This window comes from Scyliorhinus torazame, chromosome 15 (assembly GCF_047496885.1).
Source record: "Scyliorhinus torazame isolate Kashiwa2021f chromosome 15, sScyTor2.1, whole genome shotgun sequence".
Taxonomy (NCBI): domain Eukaryota; kingdom Metazoa; phylum Chordata; class Chondrichthyes; order Carcharhiniformes; family Scyliorhinidae; genus Scyliorhinus; species Scyliorhinus torazame.
In genome coordinates, this window is record NC_092721.1 from 205,341,636 (window position 1) to 205,360,770 (window position 19,135).

General features: G+C 46.8%; 1 protein-coding gene across 1 annotated transcript in view; it reads left to right on the plus strand.

Moving 5' to 3' along the window:
• Positions 1-182: 182 nt before the first annotated feature.
• Positions 183-19,135, plus strand: part of LOC140392141 (nuclear mitotic apparatus protein 1-like) — a 177,701-nt gene continuing 158,748 nt past the window's right edge. Inside the window, exon 1 of the mRNA XM_072477486.1 lies at positions 183-354. The gene's annotated coding sequence lies outside the window, so the exon portion shown is untranslated. The remainder of the gene's footprint in view (positions 355-19,135) is intronic.

A 19,135-nucleotide genomic window follows, 5' to 3' on the forward strand; every position in this document is an offset into this window, starting at 1 on the left:
GTGAGGCCATTCAGCCAGGAGCACAATTACCCGGATGTTGCTGACGTTACCTGCGCAGTTGGGAGCGAGGGGGCAGAATGTTGACGGGCGAAGAGCCGGGTGGAGTGCCCGGATGCTGAGGGGGCGGGAACCGCCGCGGCTGCCCGGATTATCGATCACGTGTCGCGCCCTGAGCCAATGGTGGCGCAGCGCGGGGAGGCGGGGCTGGCATTTGAAAAGCCACTGACGTCAGAGTCCGCAGAGGGGAGGAGTTTATATATTAAAAAAAAACATCTCGGAGGCCGGGAAAAATAAAAGCCGAGGATCTGCGGCCTAGTCGGGGCCGGACCCGGCTCCGTGTAAACTGCCTGCTCGGTAAGAGGCATTGCGGGGAAATCATGCTCGTGGTTAAGATTGTGGTGGGGAGGCCATTCAGCCCAAACAACCTGTCCCACTGGCCGGTTTGCGGCCTCGCTCCAGCACGGGCGCCATTCGGCCCGTCTCGTCAGTGTTGGCCCTCTGAGGGAGCAGTCCACCTGGTGCAACTTCCCCCTCCTGGTCAGACAATTGTCCAATCTGCATTTGCGTCCCTGGATTTGAAGCTGCCCACTCCACACTCTCGGGCAGAACATTGCAGATCCCAATCAGCCGCCCTGTTCAGCAATAATTCTTCCCCCTGGCTCCCTCCATTGCTTCTTTTGCCAATTCGTTTGGACATGTGCCCTCTGGTTGCCAGTCCTTCCACTAATGCAATCAGCTCCCTATCAGGGTTGGCAGATGTCCAGTTTTGTGCTGGCCACTCTGCTTCTTCATCTGATTCTGGCCGTTGCCCTCCTTTGAATGTCTTTGCGATTCTGAGCTTTTACAGCATGGAAAAGGGCCCATCAGCCTATCCTATCTGGGATGGCCATCAAGCGCCTATCCTAATCCCATTAGGGACTGGCTTGTAAAGCAGAACAAGACCAGGGGCGCGGGTTCAATTCCCGTACTGGCCTCCCCGAATAGGCGCCCGAATGTGGCCTACTTCATTTCAAGCCTACTTGTGACAATAAGCGATTTTCATTTCATTTGGTCCGTAGCTTTGTATTCTATGGCATTTCAAGAGCTTGTCTAAATACTTCTTAAATGTTGTGCCGGTTCCTGCCTATTCCACCCTTTCGGGTAGCCAGTTCCAGGTTCCCACCACCCTTTAGGTGAAAAAGTTTTTCTCTCTCTAAATCTCTGTCCCCTGGTTATTCACCCCTCAACTCGGGGAAAAGCTCCTTCCGATCCACCTTATTTGTGCCCTTCATAATTTTATACACCTTAATCAGGGTGTGTGCCCCCCCCCCCCCAGGAAAAAAAACCCAGCCATATGATGGCTGAATGCTCCAGCCCAGGCATCTTCTGGTAAATCTCCTCTGCATCTTTCTTGTGCAATCACATCCTTCTTATAGTGTGGTGACCAGAACTGCACACAGTACTCCAGTTGTGGCCTAACCAACATTTTATACTGCTCTGTCATAACCTCCCTACTCTTAATATTCTATACCTTGGTTAAAAATAGAAACTTACTTTTCCATTCTAATATTGGTTTTGATATTCTGCTTAAAAACAATTCTCAGAACTCCGGGAGGGGGAGGAGGCTAAACATTGGAGTTATAAATTGAATGGAATAGTTGCTGCACATGATCAAGGTCTCTGGTGCATTTCGGTGAAACTTGTTGTTGTGAATTAGGCAAATAGCATTTTGTGTTCAAACACAAACCACAGCATGTTATGCTGAAGGAATATGGGCATATTTTATTTAACCTTTATTTAGCCAGGTGATTCTATTGAGAACCAATGCTCATTTATGTTAATGATCTGGCCAAGAGGCTAAGGTTGGAGTGACAGAAATGACACAACAATTAAACACTAAAAACAATAAAACACTAATTAACAGTGAAAGAGAACTGACAGTTTAACAAGTGTCAGTCAACGGAGCCGTAACTCTTCAACGAAAGGCATCCACAGGAATAAACTTAGCTTCAGCTTTAGTTGCACCTGGTTCCAGATATTAATTATAACCAAAGACCGAGTTCACTCTTGAGTTACCAATTTGATCAAGTCACATGACCTCCCATTGTAAGATGAGACCGTAAAATGTAGAGTCATAAAAGTTTACATTGCGTCTGCGCCGGCAAGAAACAACCACCTCAAATCCCATTTTCCAGCACTTGATCCATAGCCTTTATTGCAAGTGCACATCGAAATACTTCTTAAATGTTATGTGGGTCTCTGCCTCCACTACCCTTTCATGCAGTGAGTTCCAGACTCCCACCACCTGGGTGAAAAAGGTTCTGCTCACATCCCCTCTAAACCTCCTGCCCCTTACCTTAAATCTATGCCCCCTGATCATTGATCCAAGGGGAAAAGATTCCTGTCTATACCTCTTATAATTTTATACATCTCATTGTATCGTCCCTCCGGCTCCTCTGCTTCAACCCCAATCTATCCAATCTTTCTTCATAACTAAAACTCTCCAGCCCCTCTCCAGGCAGCATCCGAGTAAATCCTGGGGCGGCACGGTAACACAGTGGTTAGCACAGTTGCTTCACAGCACCAGGGTCTCAGGTTCGATTCCCGCTTGGGTCACTGCCTGTGCGGAGTCTGCACGTTCTCCTCGTGTCTGTGTGGGTTTCCTCCGAGTGCTCTGGTTTCCTGCCACGAGTCCCGAAAGACGTGCTGTTGGGTCATTTGAACATTCTGAAATCTCCCTCTGCATACCCAAACAGGTGCCGGAATGTGGCAGCTAGGGGATTTTCACAGTATCTTTATTGCAGTGTTTATGGAAGCCTACCTTTGACAATAATAAAGATTATTATTATTATGGGTGGCACGGTAGCACAGTTGCTTCACAGCTTCAGGGTCCCAGGTTCGATTGCCGGCTTGGGTCACTGTCTTTGTGGAGTCTGCACGTTCTCCCCGTGTGTGCGTGGGTTTCCTCCGGATACTCCGCTTTTCTCCCACAGTCCAAAGATGTGCAGGTTAGGTGGATTGGCCACGCTAAATTGCCTTTAGGTTAGGTGGGGTTACAGGGGTGGTGTGGGCTTGGGTACGGTGCTCTTTCCAAGGGTTGTTGCAGACTCGATGAGCCGAATGGTCTCCTTCTGCATTGTAAATTCTATGATTCGTTTTGTGTCCTCGATATCTGTCATAAGCCTCCCTTTTTCCCCTGATCCAATCCAGTATATCCCTCGATATTCAGGGTTCACTGGATTTGTTGGTCCCAGCCTTATTCTTAATTGAAACATGTTGGCCCTGAACTCTCCCTGTTTCCTTCTTGAATGCATGCCGCTGTTCTGTCACAGATTTACCTAAAAGTGTCTGCTCTCAGTCCTCCCTGGCCAAATTATATCTCATTTTATTAAATCAGCCTTCTCCCAGTTTAGAACTTTAATTTCAGGCCCATCCTTGTCCTTTTCCGTAACAATCTTGAATCTAATGGAGTTATGATCACTGCAAAATGCTTCCCCACTGATACTTCAACCACTTTCCACTTGTATCCAGGATGTTTTCCCGAGCAAGGTTTGATAAATTAACAGGTGCAATAAGGGTCAGTTAATCGGGGAGCACAGGTCACAGTGATGGGTATGAAAAGGGGCGCCAGTCACAAATTTAATTGCAGAGTGAAACAGAATGTATAACTCACCAAGGGAGATATGGGGGCCATTTTATAATTAGGTCACCGTCATCAAAAAACAGGCAGGGTAGACATCTGCACTATGGTGTATCTGATAGAGAGAGCGAGTGAAGCAGGACTTATTGTGATACCAAAAACCAACCTTGGCTTGTAAAATGTCAACGTGGGAATTCAAAGTCAAAGCATGGTCCAGCCAGATTCCGAGATATTTATGTGGAACGCGCTCAAGTTCAGAGTTATCGAGCGTTAAGATTTTCTGATCACAGATAGAGTAAGACCTTTTCCTTTAAACAGCATAAACTTGGACTTAGTTGAGTTTAGCAGCAAGTGAAGACCAAATAACGTGTGTTGTATATTAGCAAAACTGTGTTGCAAATTGTGCGAAAGAGAAGGAATGGACGGGCCTATAGAATATAAGATTGTGTCACATGCATACAGATGGATAAAGGAGCTGTCTGTTGGTTGAAGCACATTGTTTATTTAAATAGAAAAAGAATAGGACCTAAACTGGAACCTTGTGGGTCACCCTTTTTAACTGTAAGGGACAGAAACAAGCCTGTCTTTCAACTTATGCTTTGCTTTGCTTTCATATTTGATTTAACACATTGAATATGATTAGAAAGGAAGTTCATGAACCCTGCAAGGAAATCCTTATTAAAACCAGTGTCACGCAAACATTTTGTAAGAATAGAATGATCCACAGTGTCAAATATCATAGATTAACAAAAATAGCAGGCAAATTTGTTTCTTGTCTAAGACAGTTATAATATTATTTAAAACTTCCAATGCACCCATAGAACATTACAGCGCAGTACAGGCCGTTCGGCCCTCGATGTTGCGCCGACCTGTGAAACCACTCTAAAGCCCATCTACACTATTCCCTTATCGTCCATATGTCTATCCAATGACCATTTGAATGCCCTTAGTGTTGGCGAGTCCACTACTGTTGCAGGCAGGGCATTCCCCGCCCTTCCTACTCTCTGAGTAAAGAACCTACCTCTGACATCTGTCCTATATCTATCGGCCCTCAATTTAAAGCTATGTCCCCTTGTGCTAGACATCACCATCCGAGGAAAAAGGCTCTCACTGTCCACCTCTCCAATCCTCTGATCATCTTGTTCAACAGAAAGGCTGTCTTGTTAGCTGACATTGGGCAGGCGAGTTACAAATGGAGATGGCTGGAGCTGAATTTGATTACTTTGAGGCAGAGTAGTGCAGACATATATTTAAGACCTTTAAGGTCGTGACAAATTGCAATAAATTCTGGAAGTACTCGATGGGTAGAATTTCACCCTTGGCAGGCAGAACCAGAAGCGGCCACGAATCCCATTCCCACCCACATCCAATTTTTAAAATATATTTGTTCAAGGGATGTGGGCATCGCTGGCTGGGTCAGCAGTTATTGCCCATCCCTGATGATATTTAGAGTCAACCACATCGCTGTGGGTCTGGAGTCACATGTAGGCCAGACCGGGTAAGGACGGCAGATTTCCTTCCCTAAAGGACATTAGTGAACCAGGTGGGTTTTTACAACACTTGACAATGGTTTTCCTGGTTTCGATCCCGGTTCAGGTCACTGTCATAGATGTTTACAGCATGGAAACAGGCCCTTCGGCCCAGCTTGTCCGTGCCGCCCAGTTTCTATCGCTAAGCTAGTCCCACTTGCCCGCATTTGGCCCATATTCCTCTATACCCACCCTGCCCATGTAACTGTCTAACTGCTTTTTAAAGGACAAAACTGTACCCGCCTCTACCACTGCCTCTGGCAGCCCGTTCCAGATGCTCACCACCCTCTGTCTGTGTGAAGCTTGCACATTCTCCCCGTGTTTGCGTGGGTATCACCCCCACAAGCCAAAGATGTGCAGGCTAGGTGGATTGGTCACATCAAATTGATTGGGGGAAAAAAAATAATTGGGTACTCTAAATTTTAAAAAAAGACAATGGTTTCATGGTCATCCTTAAATTTTTAATTCCAGAGTTTTGTTGAATTCAGATTTTACCATCTGCTACGATGGAATTTGAACCTCGGTCCCCAGAGCATTACTCCGGACATATGGATTACTGGCCCAGTGACAATATCACTCAGCCACTGCCTCTCCTCAATTTGAAATCACAACATTCACTGGCTGTCAATTGTTTTTGTAATTAAAAATTTTTTTTTTACAAAGTTTACAAAAACCAAACAATAATCCCCTCCCCAACAGTCTAAACTAAACCACCCCCACCAACAGCTAACAGTGACCAACTCCTTAAAGTATATCTTAACCGGCCGCCATCTGTGGTAAAACCCTCCCACTGACCCTCTCTTGGTGAACCTGACCTTCCCGAGTCCCAAAAACTTCCCCAGCTGTGCCGAGGCACTTGGCTGTGCAGTCGACCTCAAACTAAGAGGATCCGTCTCCTTGCCTTATACGCCAGAACGTCTGCCCTGTCCGGAACTCCGGCACATCCGGAAACCCAAGAATTACTACCGGTGTGCAAGGCTTCAACCCAATGTTCAGGATTGCTGACATGGCATCAAAAAAGGACCTGCAGAAACCCACCAGTTTGAAGCATGACTAGAACAAGTGCGCGTGGTGTGTCGGCCCACTGAACAACGATTTGGATTTGTTTTATTGTCACGTGTATCGAGGTACAGGGAAAAGTATTGCTCTGCGTACAGTCCAGACAGATTGTTCCATACATGAAAAAACATAGGACATGCATACATACACAATGTAAATACATAGACACAGACATCGGATGAGCATACGGAATGCAGTGCTAAGATGTGTGAAGAAATCAGTTCAGTCCATAAGAGGGTCGTTTAGGAGCCTGGTAACAGCAGGGAAGAAGCTGATTTTGAATCTGCTGGTGCATGTTCTCAGACTTTTGTATCTCCTGCCAGATTGGAAGAGTGAATAACCCGGGAGGGAGGGGTCTTTGATTATGCTGCCCGCTTTCCCAAGGCAGCGGGAGGTGTAGCCAGAGTGAGTGGATGGGAGAAGGTTCCGGGTGATAGACTGGGCGGTATTCGCGACTCTGTAGTTTCATTCGGTCTTGGGCCGAGCAATTGCCAGATGCAACCAGATAGGATGTTTTCTATGGTGCATCTGTAAAAATTGGTAAGAGTCAATGTGGATATGCCAAATTTCCTTAGCTTCCTTATTTTCCTGAGACAGTATAGGCGCTGTTGTGCTTTCTTGATCGGAGTGTCAACATGGGTGGACCAGTGTTTGCTTGGGTTTCGCCCCCACAACCCAAAGATGTGCAGGGTAGATGGATTGGCCACGCTAAAATTGCCCCTTAATTGGAAAAAATTAATTGGGTACTCTAAATTTATTAAAAGTACATGGGTGGACCAGGACAGGCTTTTGGTGATGTGCACACCTAAGAATTTGAAGCTGTTGACCATCTCCATCTCGGCACCATTGAGGCAGACAGTATGATACTTGAAGTCAATGGCCAGCTCCTTAGTTTTGCTGACATTGAGGGATAGATTGGCGTTACACCACTCCACTACCCTCTGCGTCAAAGTCAAAGAGATCTAGGAGTACAGGTCCACAGGTCACTGAAAGGGGCAACACAGGTGGAGAAGGTAGTCAAGAAGGCATACGGCATGCTTGCCTTCATTGGCCGGAGGCATTGAGTATAAGAATTGGCAAGTCGTGTTGCAGCTGTATAGAACCTTAGTTAGGCCACACTTGGAGTATAGTGTTCAATTCTGGTCGCCACACTACCAGAAGGATGTGGAGGCTTTAGAGAGGGTGCAGAAGAGATTTACCAGAATGTTGCCTGGTATGGAGGGCATTAGCTATGAGGAGCGGTTGAATAAACTCTGTTTGTTCTCACTGGAACGAAGGAGGTTGAGGGGCGACCTAATAGAGGTCTACAAAATTATGAGGGGCATAGACAGAGTGGATAGTCAGAGGCTTTTCCCCGGGGTAGAGGGGTCAATTACTAGGGGGCATAGGTTTAAGGTGAGAGGGGCAAGGTTTAGAGTAGATGTACGAGGCAATTTTTTTACGCAGAGGGTAGTGGGTGCCTGGAACTCGCTACCGGAGGAGGTGGTGGAAGCAGGGACGATAGTGACATTTAAGGGGCATCTTGACAAATACATGAATAGGATGGGAATAGAGGGATACGGACCCAGGAAGTGTAGAAGATTGTAGTTTAGTCGGGCAGCATGGTCGGCACGGGCTTGGAGGGCCGAAGGGCCTGTTCCTGTGCTGTACATTTCTTTGTTCTTTGTTCACTCGGGTCTCTATCTCCCTCCTGTACTCTGACTCATCGTTGCTTGAGATCCGACCCGCTATGGTCGTGTCATCAGCAAACCTGTAGATGGAGTTGGAGCCAAATTTTGGCACCCAGTCGTGTGTGTATATGAAGTATAGTATGGCGCTAAGTACGCAGCCTTGATCGCATCTATCCTCCACCCCATCAAAAAACCAGCTCGTTCTAACCTTCGTGACTTTTCACTGAAAGAGACTCAGCTGCGCATATGATGAGGGCATGTTCACCCTCCTCAGTGACTCACTCCAAATCTCCTCCTCCTCCAAAATTGACCCCAGCTCTTCTCCCCATTCTGCCATCACTCTCTCAACCCAGCCAATCTCCTCCCTCAATATCCTCTGGCATATGCTTGACATACTGACCACCTTTGACCCCAAGCAGGATAAAACCCACTCGAGCAAGGTAGAAGGGGAAGGCTGTGAGGCACGATCAATTTGGCTGGAGACGAAGTTGAATTCAAACTGAGGCTTTATTAGCATCCGAAGTGTGGCCTCCTACAGCAGCTGATGAAGGCCAAGCATATTTATAACCCGGCTCCTGGGCGGAGCTAGCATGCAGGTGAACAATGCAACGGCATTTCTTGGCTCCTCTCCTTTTTTTGAAAACTGTGGAACTGAATGATAACCGCATGCATTTGGCCTCTGCGTCTGTTGCAAGGCCCAGCGCGCCCTGTCCAGCTCTGGCGCAGCAAACACGTCATCTCCGACACCAGCTGAGAAAACTTCTCGGAGAAGTATTTGGTTGACCTTGAGCCCTCGACTCCTAGCAGACCCACCAGTCTCAGGTTTATGTGCCCGGACCTGTTCTCCTTGTCATCTAGTTTTGCCTTAAGACCCTTACTTCTATCGCTGACGAGCATCATTTTGGCTTCCAATGACGCAAGACGGTCCTCGTGCTGAGACGAGGCCTCCTCCAAACCTTTCAACTTCTCAGCCTGCTCGCCTACCACCTGCCAAGCAGTCTGCCAAGCTGCTTCCTTATCTGGCCCAAAACCACATCTACCATGGCTTTAAATGACACCCTCATATCTTGGCCATGCCTCTTGAATCGCTCGTCCATCTCCCCACCGAACTGCTCCAGTTCCTTCGCCATCACCCCCGCTATCATATCCAGGGAGATGAGTGCGGCATATTCCCCTTCCATCTTTGCTGAATCCTTATTCGGCTTAGGTGGCAGCCAGTGTGATTCTCAGCCGAATTGGTGGAGTGGATCCAGTGGGTGCGGATACTATGTCCAATGGCGACACGCCGTGAATTTCAAAAGCGTCCATCGTAGAATCATAGAATTTACAGTACAGAAGGACCCCATTTGGCCCATCGACTGAGGTGGCAATGGAGGTCGGTGGCCATGATCTTGTCCGACGAACCTGGTTCCAGTGTCGGAGGTTCAATAACCTGCGCTCAGCATTGGTGAGAAATGAGTGGGCATTGAAATGAATGGGGCACAGAAGAGGGTGGCCATCCATGGTTGCGATCAAGTGTGCGGGTCTCATGTAGCTTCAGATCACGCATGTGTCTGTGTGCCAGAAGGCTAGGGAAATACATCAGCAGCCTCTGGTCTATCAGATGTCAAGGGGGTTGGTAATGTTCTCCGACCTCTTCGAGGTGTTTCGAGTTGGAGGGGGGGGAGCATGGTATGGTGTTTGAGGTGAAGCTCTCGGCAATCATTGGAGCTCTACTTGCAGGAGAAATGGAGCCACAACAATCATGAGCGATCTGCAACTTGTAAGGGATGCAGGGGGCTGTTTAGCACAGGGCTAAATCGCTGGCTTTGAAAGCAGACCAAGGCTGGCCAGCAGCGTGGTTCAATTCCCGTACCAGCCTCCCCGAACAGGTGCCGGAATGTGGCAACTAGGGGCTTTTCACAGTAACTTCATTTGAAGCCTACTTGTGACAATAAGCGATTTGCATTTTCATGCTAAACCTGGCGATTCTCACCAGCCATGAACTGGGAGCCTTGGGCACGGAGGGCGGCAACAGGTCGTCGGGCTGCGGAGAGGCTGACATGTCTGTGAAAGGTAAGAGCCTGTTGGGCTGAAGCGTGTGACATTCGGTGGGGGGTTGGGGGGGGGGGGGGGGGGGGGGTTGGGGGGAGGGGAGGGGGAAGAGATGATGACAGAGGCTCTGCTCCATCAAGGCAACCTCATTTATCCACTGGGCACTGAGAAGCCTAAATGTGATTAAGGCCAATCGCGTTGGATATTAAACACTCAGATGTCAACCTGTGTGATATGACTAATAAATGCATCTCTTTGTTTCCATCCCTCAGATGAACTGTCTGTCACACTAACCAGCAGACAGACGACCCCCCCCCACCTTTACTTCAGAGAGATCGATGGATACACGCGCAGCACAGCATTTCTTAGCACCAGCGCAGATACATTCACGCAGCTGGCACCAAGCCTGGAGAATTATAAGGGCACTGCGGTGGAGGCACTTCACATTCACATGGGTATATGGCAGAGGTGACGAGTGTCCAGAGGGGACTGCTGGGTACAAGGCCATGCTGAGTCCGAGACGGATGATGAGTCTCTGGAATCGTCCATGCGGCGGCAAATACTGGATGTCCAGTGGGATGTGCGGGGAGATCTGGCTGAGATCCCTGAGGGTTTGTGTGCCATGGTCTGTGTTATGGAGGGGTGCTTGTGGAGCATGACTGCTGTGGTGACCTTGCACTCCAAACGCACAGCCTCATCCATTGCAAGATTGGCAACTCTCGTGGAGTGGCACCTCCTGGAGCCCAATGACGGATTACTGGGGTTGCACTTGGACCTGCAGGTCCTCATATAGGCACTGTCTTCAGGAGGTCAATGCCTGTATGAGAGAAGGAGGCGTCAACAGGTGTTACCAATGGTTGCCCATCCTTCAAGGTGAGCAGCAGGATGAGGACTCCCCTCAGAATGACGGGCAAGGTGGCCGCCTTCTCTGTTGTCTCCTCTCATGGAGCCCCGGATGAAAGCACCAGTTCCTCCACCTCTGCCAGTCTCCGCTGCATCCCAGGAATACATGGTGACTGAGAGTTACCCGGCCATGTCGTCGGGTGAACCCTCACTAGCGATGTCTGCTTAGGCCCCGCCAACCAGAGGACGGCCACCAAAAGCCATCTGTGTAACCAAGGCAATGAGAACAGTAATCTGCCTCCAATGCCACTGTCAGTGTTGTTGGCACCTAGACGTAGCACTCTAAAACTGAAGGCACACGAGGCATAAGCAGGGGTCTGCACTGGGTGCTTTCGACTTGTTTCGAACTGAGACGTTATGTTTTTAAAAATACATTTTAAGTACTCAGTTTTTTGGGGGGCAATTAAGGGGCAATTTAGTGTGGCCAATCCACTTACCGTGCACATCTTTGGGTTGTGGGGATGAGACCCACGCAAACACAGGGATATGTTATGTTTGTGATCCATGTGGATCAACTTCTTTTTGTACATCTCTGAAGTTATGACCTTAAATATCATATTCCATTCAAACCAGATGGGTCTTGTGTGCTGCATTGGTGTCAGACTAACGAGTGCCTGATCAGAAATATACAGGGTCTCAGGTTTTTTTGAGTGGGAGCGGCCTCATGGAATGGATGAGTGTTATATGCATGGGATGATGGTATTGTCCACTGGCGCTGTGAGTAAAAAGGTCATGCCGGCCTATATGCTCCTCTGTCCCCCTTGGAGGTTCCTCAGACCTTCTTGCAGCCTAACAAAATATCGAGCGAAAGCGCGATGACGCGGGATGCGCGCCCAGTGTCATAACGTGCCATTTAAGGGACTTCCGGGTTGGGGGTATGCCTGCCCAGGAGATGTAAATTTCTTCCCAACAGGCCAGGCAGCCTCTGTGGCGAGAGACACAGTTAATGTTTCAGATTGATGACCTTTCAGTGGAACGGATGTGTTTTGCTTCCTGCCCTGATAAGTATTCCCAGCATTTCTGTTTTCATTATTCTTCAACATTTGGTTTGTTTTGATTCTTTGATGGGATGTGGGCATCACTGGCTAGGCCAACATTCATTGCAAATCCTGAATTTCCCCTGGAAAGGTGGTGGTGGAGCCACTGCAGTCCTTGTAGGGCTGTCTGGGTAAAGCTGTTTTAATTGATCTATATTGGGTTCCATAAAGACAGCAGTAAACTCAACTGAAAATGCAAACCATCGGAAAAACTGGTTAATGTTATGAAGGGGCTGATTCAGCAGAACTGAGGGCAGACATTCTATTGATGTGTTGAGCAGTTCATCCTCTGCTTTAGGCTTTTAACATGTTCTATGTTGGGGCTACAATGGAGACCTGGCTCAGAAAGACCGGACTGGGTGTTAAATATTCCTGGATACACAGTCTTCAGTAAAGGTAGGAAAGGGGAGGAGTGGTGGTAATGATTGAAACTATTGCAGTACCAAAGAAAGAGCAAGTGCCAAAGGGGTGAAGGACACCTTCTATTGGGCTGGAGCTAAGGAACAAATAAGGTTTAACTGCCTTTCTCAGTGTAGTTTATTAGGTCACCAACTAGTGAGAAAGATGTGGAGAAACACATTACAAGGCAATTACAGAGATGCAAAAATTATAGAGTAGTTGTGATGGACAGCTTTAATTGCCCAAATGCAGACTGGGATAGTCATAGTGGAAAGCACAAAGACGGACAATAGTGAATTAGGTAGGCCAAGCGGGTATAAATTTCGGCTGGCTATGGAAAAGGACAAAGCATAATCCAGAGTAATAATTAACTCGGGGAAAGCCAGCTTCAATGGTGTACATAGAAGCATAGAAAATAGGAGGTGGAGGCCCTTTTAGCCTGCTCCGCCCTTCAATACAATCATGGTTGATAATCCAACTCAGTATCTATCCCGCTTTCTCCCCATATCCTTTGATCCCTTCAGTCCCAAGTGCTATATCTAACTCCTTCTTGAAAACATACAATGTTTTGGCCTCAATTGCTTCCTGTGGTAAAGGGAAGAAATTGAGTGAAGAAATTTCTCCTCTTCTCAGTCCTAATTGGTTTATCCCATGTCTTTAGACTGTGACCCCTGGTTCTGGACACTCACCATCGGGAACATCCTTCCTGCATCTATTCTGTCTAGACCTGTTAGAATTTCATAGGTTTCTACGTCGTCCCCCCTTATTCTTCTGAACGCCAGTGAATATAATCCTAATCGACTCAATCTCTCCTCATGCATCCCTAGAAATCAGTCTGGTAAACCTTTGCTGCACTCCCGCTATAGCAAGAGCATCCTTTCTCAGATATGGAGACCAAAACTGTGCCAAGGCCCTGTATAATTGCAGCAAAACATCCTTGCTCCAGTACTCTAATCCACTCGCAATGCAGGCCAACATGCCATTTGCCTTTTTTATCGCCTGCTGCACTTGAATGCTTCAGTGACCCAGGTCTCGTTGCACATTCCTCTCACTTAATTTATAGCCAGTCAGATAATCTGCCTTCCATTTTGGTAGAAAAAACAGGATGGCCCCACATTTGTTCACATTATACTGCATCTGCCATGCAGTATTTGCCCACACCCAGCTTGTCCAAATCACACTGAAGCATCTCTGCATCCTCCTTAGAATCCTTACAGTGCAGAAGGAAGCCATTCGACACATCGAGTCTGCACCAAGCCTCCAAAAGAGCATTCTACTTAGGCCCATACTCCTGCTTTACCCTGTGACCCTGCGCATTGATTGTGGCGAGCCCACCTAACCCATATGACGACTGTGGCAGGATACCGGAGCACTAGGAGGAAACCCATGCAGACATGGGAAGAGTGTGGAAACTCCACACAGACAAATACCCAAGGACGGAATCAAAGCCAGGACCCTGGTGCTGTGAGGCAGCAGTGCTAGCCACTGTACCCGCCACAGCTTGCCCTCGCAGCTTTCATCCCACTACACCCCCCCCCCCCTCCCCCCCAAACCTTATGACATCTGCAAATTTGGAGATATTACATTTAGTTCCTTAGAACATCATAGAATCCCTACAGTGCAGAAGGAGGCCATTCAGCCCATCGAATCTGCACTTAACCTCCGAAGGAGCACTCTACTTAGGCCCAATCTCCCGCTCCAATCCCTGTAACCCCACCTAATCTTTGGACACTTGGGGGCAATTTATCATGGCCAATCCACCTAACCTGCCATCTTTGGACTGTGGGAGAAACTGGAGCACCCGGAGGAAACCCACACAGACACGGGGAGAACGTGCAGACTCCACACAGTCACTCAAGGTCGGAATAGAACTCTGGTCCATGGTGCAATGAGGCAGCAGTGCTAACCACTGCCGTCCTATATTAAATCATTAATATATATTGTGAATAGCTGGTGTCCTAACATCGATCCCTGTGGCACCCACTAGTCACTGCCTCATTCAGAAAAGACCCATTTATTCCTACTCTTTGTTTCCTGTCTGCCAACCAGTTTTCTATCCAACTAAATACACTACCCCCAATCCCATGCACTTTAATTTTACACACTAATCTCTTGTGTGCTACTTGTTGAAAGTCTTCTGAATGTCCAAATTAAGCACATCCACTGGCTCCCTCATCAACCGTACGAATTGCATACTTGAAGAATTCCAGTAGGATTCCCAAGCATGGTTTCCCTTTTGTAAATCCATAAGAAATGGCCCCTCTGCCATTCAGTAGAAACATGGCTGATCCAAAATTCCTCATGTCTGCATCCCTGCCCTTTCCCCGTAATCCTTGATTCCCTTCCCGATTAAGAATCTAACTTTCTCAGCCGTATATATACACAAGGTCTCTGCCCCCTGTGACTCTGTGCCCTCAGCTCTCTGTGGCAAGGCGTTCCAAAGATTCACAGCCCTGTGAGAAGAAATTTCTCCTCACCTCCAGCATTAAATTGTCTCCCCTTTATGCTAAGACCCTGTCCTCCCATGAGACACACCCATGAGGGGAAACATCCTCTCAGCATTACCCGGTCAAGCTTGTTAAGAACTCTTAAATGTCTCAATGAAATCACCTCACATTCTTTGAAATTCCAATGATTAAGAGTCCAAACCTGTTTAACCATTGCTCATAAGACAATCCCTCCATACCAGTTATTATCCTAGTGAACCTTCTCTAAACCACCGCCAATGAAATAATTTATTTCCATAAATAAGGGGCCCAAAATTGCTCACAGCGCTCCAGATGTGGTCAATGCTGACTCCGTCTGATCCTGCCGCTGTTTTCTAAGTCCTCTGCTATAAAAACTTTGATAATGAATTCTAGAAATTCCCCCATTACCGAAGTCAGGCTGACTGGTCTATAATTCTCTGTTTTCTCTTTACACCCCTTTTTAAATAGTAGGGTTACATTAGCTACCCTCCAGTCTGTAGGAACTGTCCCAGTCTATAGAATCTTGGAAGATGACCATCAATAGATCCACTATTTCTGGAGCCACTTCCTTAAGTACTCTGGGATGTAGATTATCAGGCCCTGAGAATTTATCGGCCTTCAATCCCACCAATTTTCCCAACACCACTTCTCCACTAATCCTGATTTTCTTCAGTTCCTCTCTCTCACTAAATCTTGTGTTTCCTAACATTTCTGGTATGTTATTTGTGTCCCCCTTTGTGAAGACTGAACCAAAATATGTATATTGTTGGTCAGCCATTTCTTTGTTCCCCATTATAAACTCCCCTGTTCCTGACTGTAAGGGACCTACATTTGTCTTCATCAATCTTTTTCTCTTCACATATCTATAGAAACTTTTACAGTTAAGTTCAATCTTTTTCTCTTCACATACCTATAGAAACTTTTACAGTAAGTTTTTATGTTCCCTGCAAGCTTATTCTCGTTTTCTATTTTCCCTTTCTTAATCAATTCTTTGGTCCTCCTTTGCTGGATTCTAAACTGCTCCCAATCCTCAGGTTTGTTGTTTTTCCTGGCCAATTTGTCTGCCTCTTCTGTGGATCTAATACTATCTAATTTCCCTTGCAAGCCATGGGTTGGCCACCATTCCTTTTTAAACTTTCCGCCTGTCAGGAATAAACAGTTGTGTTGCAGTTCACCCATGCACTCTTTGAATGTTTGCCATTGCCCATCCACATTCATCCCTTTAAGTAATGTTTCCCAATCCATCATAGCCAACCCACGCCTCATACCGTTCTGGTTTCCTTTCTTTAGATTCAGGACCTTAGTCTCAGAATCAACTATGAACTGATCTAGGCTGTATAAATTGGAGTCAAAGCTTGGCTTGTAAATCGGTAGCTGATCAACGGGCTACCTTTAAAGAAGAGGGAGTACAGGCAGAGATGAGGTATATTTCCTCAAAGGAAAGGTAGATAAACAAATCCAGAGCTCCCTGAATACCACTTGTGTTTCAGAGTCTGCTTGCCAACCAACCAGCACTCTCCTATGGTATAAATTGTTGTTTTCCCCCTCATCAAACCCATGATCAGATCTCCCTTATCCCTTTCCCATTGTGTATGCCATTAATAAATATGCCAAATATTAACGAATACAATGAATAGTTGAGGTCCCAATACAGATTCTTGCCAGACATGAGAAGCACGGTGGCACAGTGGTTAGCACTGCTGCCGCACAGCTCCAGGGTCCCAGGTTCATTTCCAGCCTCGGGTCACTGTCTCTGTGGAGTTTGCACTTTCTCCCCGTGTGTGTGTGTGGGTTTCCTCCGGGTGCTCTGGTTTCCCCCCACAGTCCAAAGGTGTGCAGGTTAGGTGGATTGGCCATGCTAAATTGCCCCTTAGTGTCAAAAAGGTTAGGTGGGGTTACTGGGTTATGGGGATAGGGTGGAGATGTGGGCTTAAGTGGATGCTCTTTCTGAGGGCCGGTGCAGACTCGATGGGCTGAATGGCCTCCTTCTGCACTGTAAATTCTATGATTCATCAGTATTCTTGTGAAGTGTCCCGATGAGTGCAAAATGGAAAGCTTTGACATCCCTTTTTTTAGAAATGAAGACTGTTATCTGTAAAGGAAGAATGTCTAGGGTTATGGGGAAAAGGCGAGAGAATTGTGCTGAGGGAGTTGCTTGTTTGGAGTGCCAATGAAGACCGTGTGGTCTTCTGCACCATAAACATTTATTCTCTCCACCATGTAGGTGGTGTCTACTGGATGCATTGCAGCAACTCGACAGCTCCGCTAATTCCATGACCTCTACTGCCTAGAAGGGCAAAGGGAACATATACGTGGGAACACCACCATCTGCAAGTTCCCCTCCAAACCACTCACCGACCTGACTTGGAACTATATTGCCATTCCTTCAATGTCACAGGGTGAAAGTCCCGGAATAGCTTCCCTAACTGCATGTGACTACATGGTGACCCTGCCAGCAACGCTCCCATCCAACAAATTAGCTGAAAAATTAAATTCACATTCCTCAGCCGCCATAGTGCGATTGGAACTCGTGTCTCTAAATCATTAGACAAGCCTCTTGATTATTAATCCAGTAACCTGAGCACGATGCTACCAAACCCCGAGTCAATGTATCTGCTCACAGGGCAAATGGCCACTGGAAATGTGCGGGTGGAACTAAAACAGAATGATTCGAAGAATTAAAAGGAACATTTCTTTAGAACTAACGATTGGTATCTTTACTGATCTTTACTTTTCAAGGTCAGTCTCTTGCAAACAATGAACGCTTTCTGTCTTCTTAGTTGTTCCTGGGTCTGAAGGGAATTGAGTGACAATCAGGAGTTGCTAGGAAAGAGAGAAGAATCCGTTGCAAACTGCTGCACATTCCTTTGGAGATTGTTTACTTCTTAAATTTAGAAGACAATCTCCCGATGTAAAGGTAAGACAATATTGAGTCCTTGGGTGCAGCCGGGTCAGAGAGTGGGGGAAATCTCGACCAACGGCCTGCAAGCAGAATTCCGTGCCTATTTTCAAGCCGTTCTCTGCTATTGGGTGGGGAGCGGTCAGGAAAGTGGGGTACCAAGATCAGCAATGATATTGAATGGCAGAGCAGGTTCTGCAGGCCTTTGAATACATTGTATTCTTGTATTTCCACTGTAGTCTACGCTAATAATAGTGATTGCCAATGTAAATATGTCCCATTGCTGTTAATCCCTCCAGCCAATGCAATCTGTGCAGTGCTGCCATGTGGGGAAGGTGGGATTGTAACGTGACAAGTTTACATTCAAACAAAAAGCAGGAGTAGGCCATTCTGCCCCTCAACCTGCTCAACTATTTTATAAGATCATGGCTGATGTGACAGTAACCTCAAATCTGCATCCTGCCTCCCCCCGATAATCACCCTCTCGCTTACCGACAATGTATCCACCTTAGCCTTAAAAATAATCAAAGATTCTGCTTCCAGCACCTGTCCAAAGACACTCGACCCCCTGAAAGAAAACATTTCTCCTCATCTCTGTTTTAAATGGGCGACTTGTTTTTTAAACAGCGACCCCCTAGTTCTAGATTGTCCTACAAGAGGAAACCTCCTCTCATCATCCACACTGTCAATACCCATCAGGGTATTCGATCAAGTCGCCTCTTACCCTTTTAAACTCCAGTGGATACATGCCCAGCTCGTCCAACCTTTCCTCAGAAGGTAACCCGCCCATTCCAGGTGTTAGTCTGGTAAACCTTCTCTGTACTGTTTCCAATGCATTTACAACCTTCATTAAATAAGGTGACCGATACAGTACACAGTTCTCCAGATGTGTTCTCAACTAGTGCTTTGTGTAACTGAAGCATAACCGACCTACTTTTGTATTCAATTCGCTTCACAATAAATGACAACATTCTGTTAGCTTTCCTAATTACTTGCCGGGCCAGCATACTAGCCTTTTGTGATTCATGCACTAATACACCCAGAACCCTCTCTACTTCCGAGCTCTGCAATCTCTCACCATTTAGGTAATGAGCTTCTCTTTTATTCTTCCTGCTAAGTAGATAATTTCACATTTTCACACATTATACTCCATTTGCCAGACCTTTGTCCACTCACTTAACCTACCTATATCTTTGTGTAGCCTCCTCATGTCCTCTTCACAACTTACTTTTCTACCTATCTTCGTGTCATCAGCAAATTTAGTAACCATCCCTTCATCCAAGTCATTTATATAAATTGTAAACAATTGAGGTCCCAACACTGATCCCTGTGGCACATCACTCATTATATCTTGGTGAGATCCAGACTTGTATTTACCCACACTTAGTCATTTTTGGGGGGCTTGGGGAGTTTCTCACTGGTCTAGCCCACACTTGAAATTTTTTCAACAGTGAGGAACTAAACTCGACGGGCAGACTGGCTCCTCCGAGACCAGGTCACCATTTTGAAAGGGAGCCT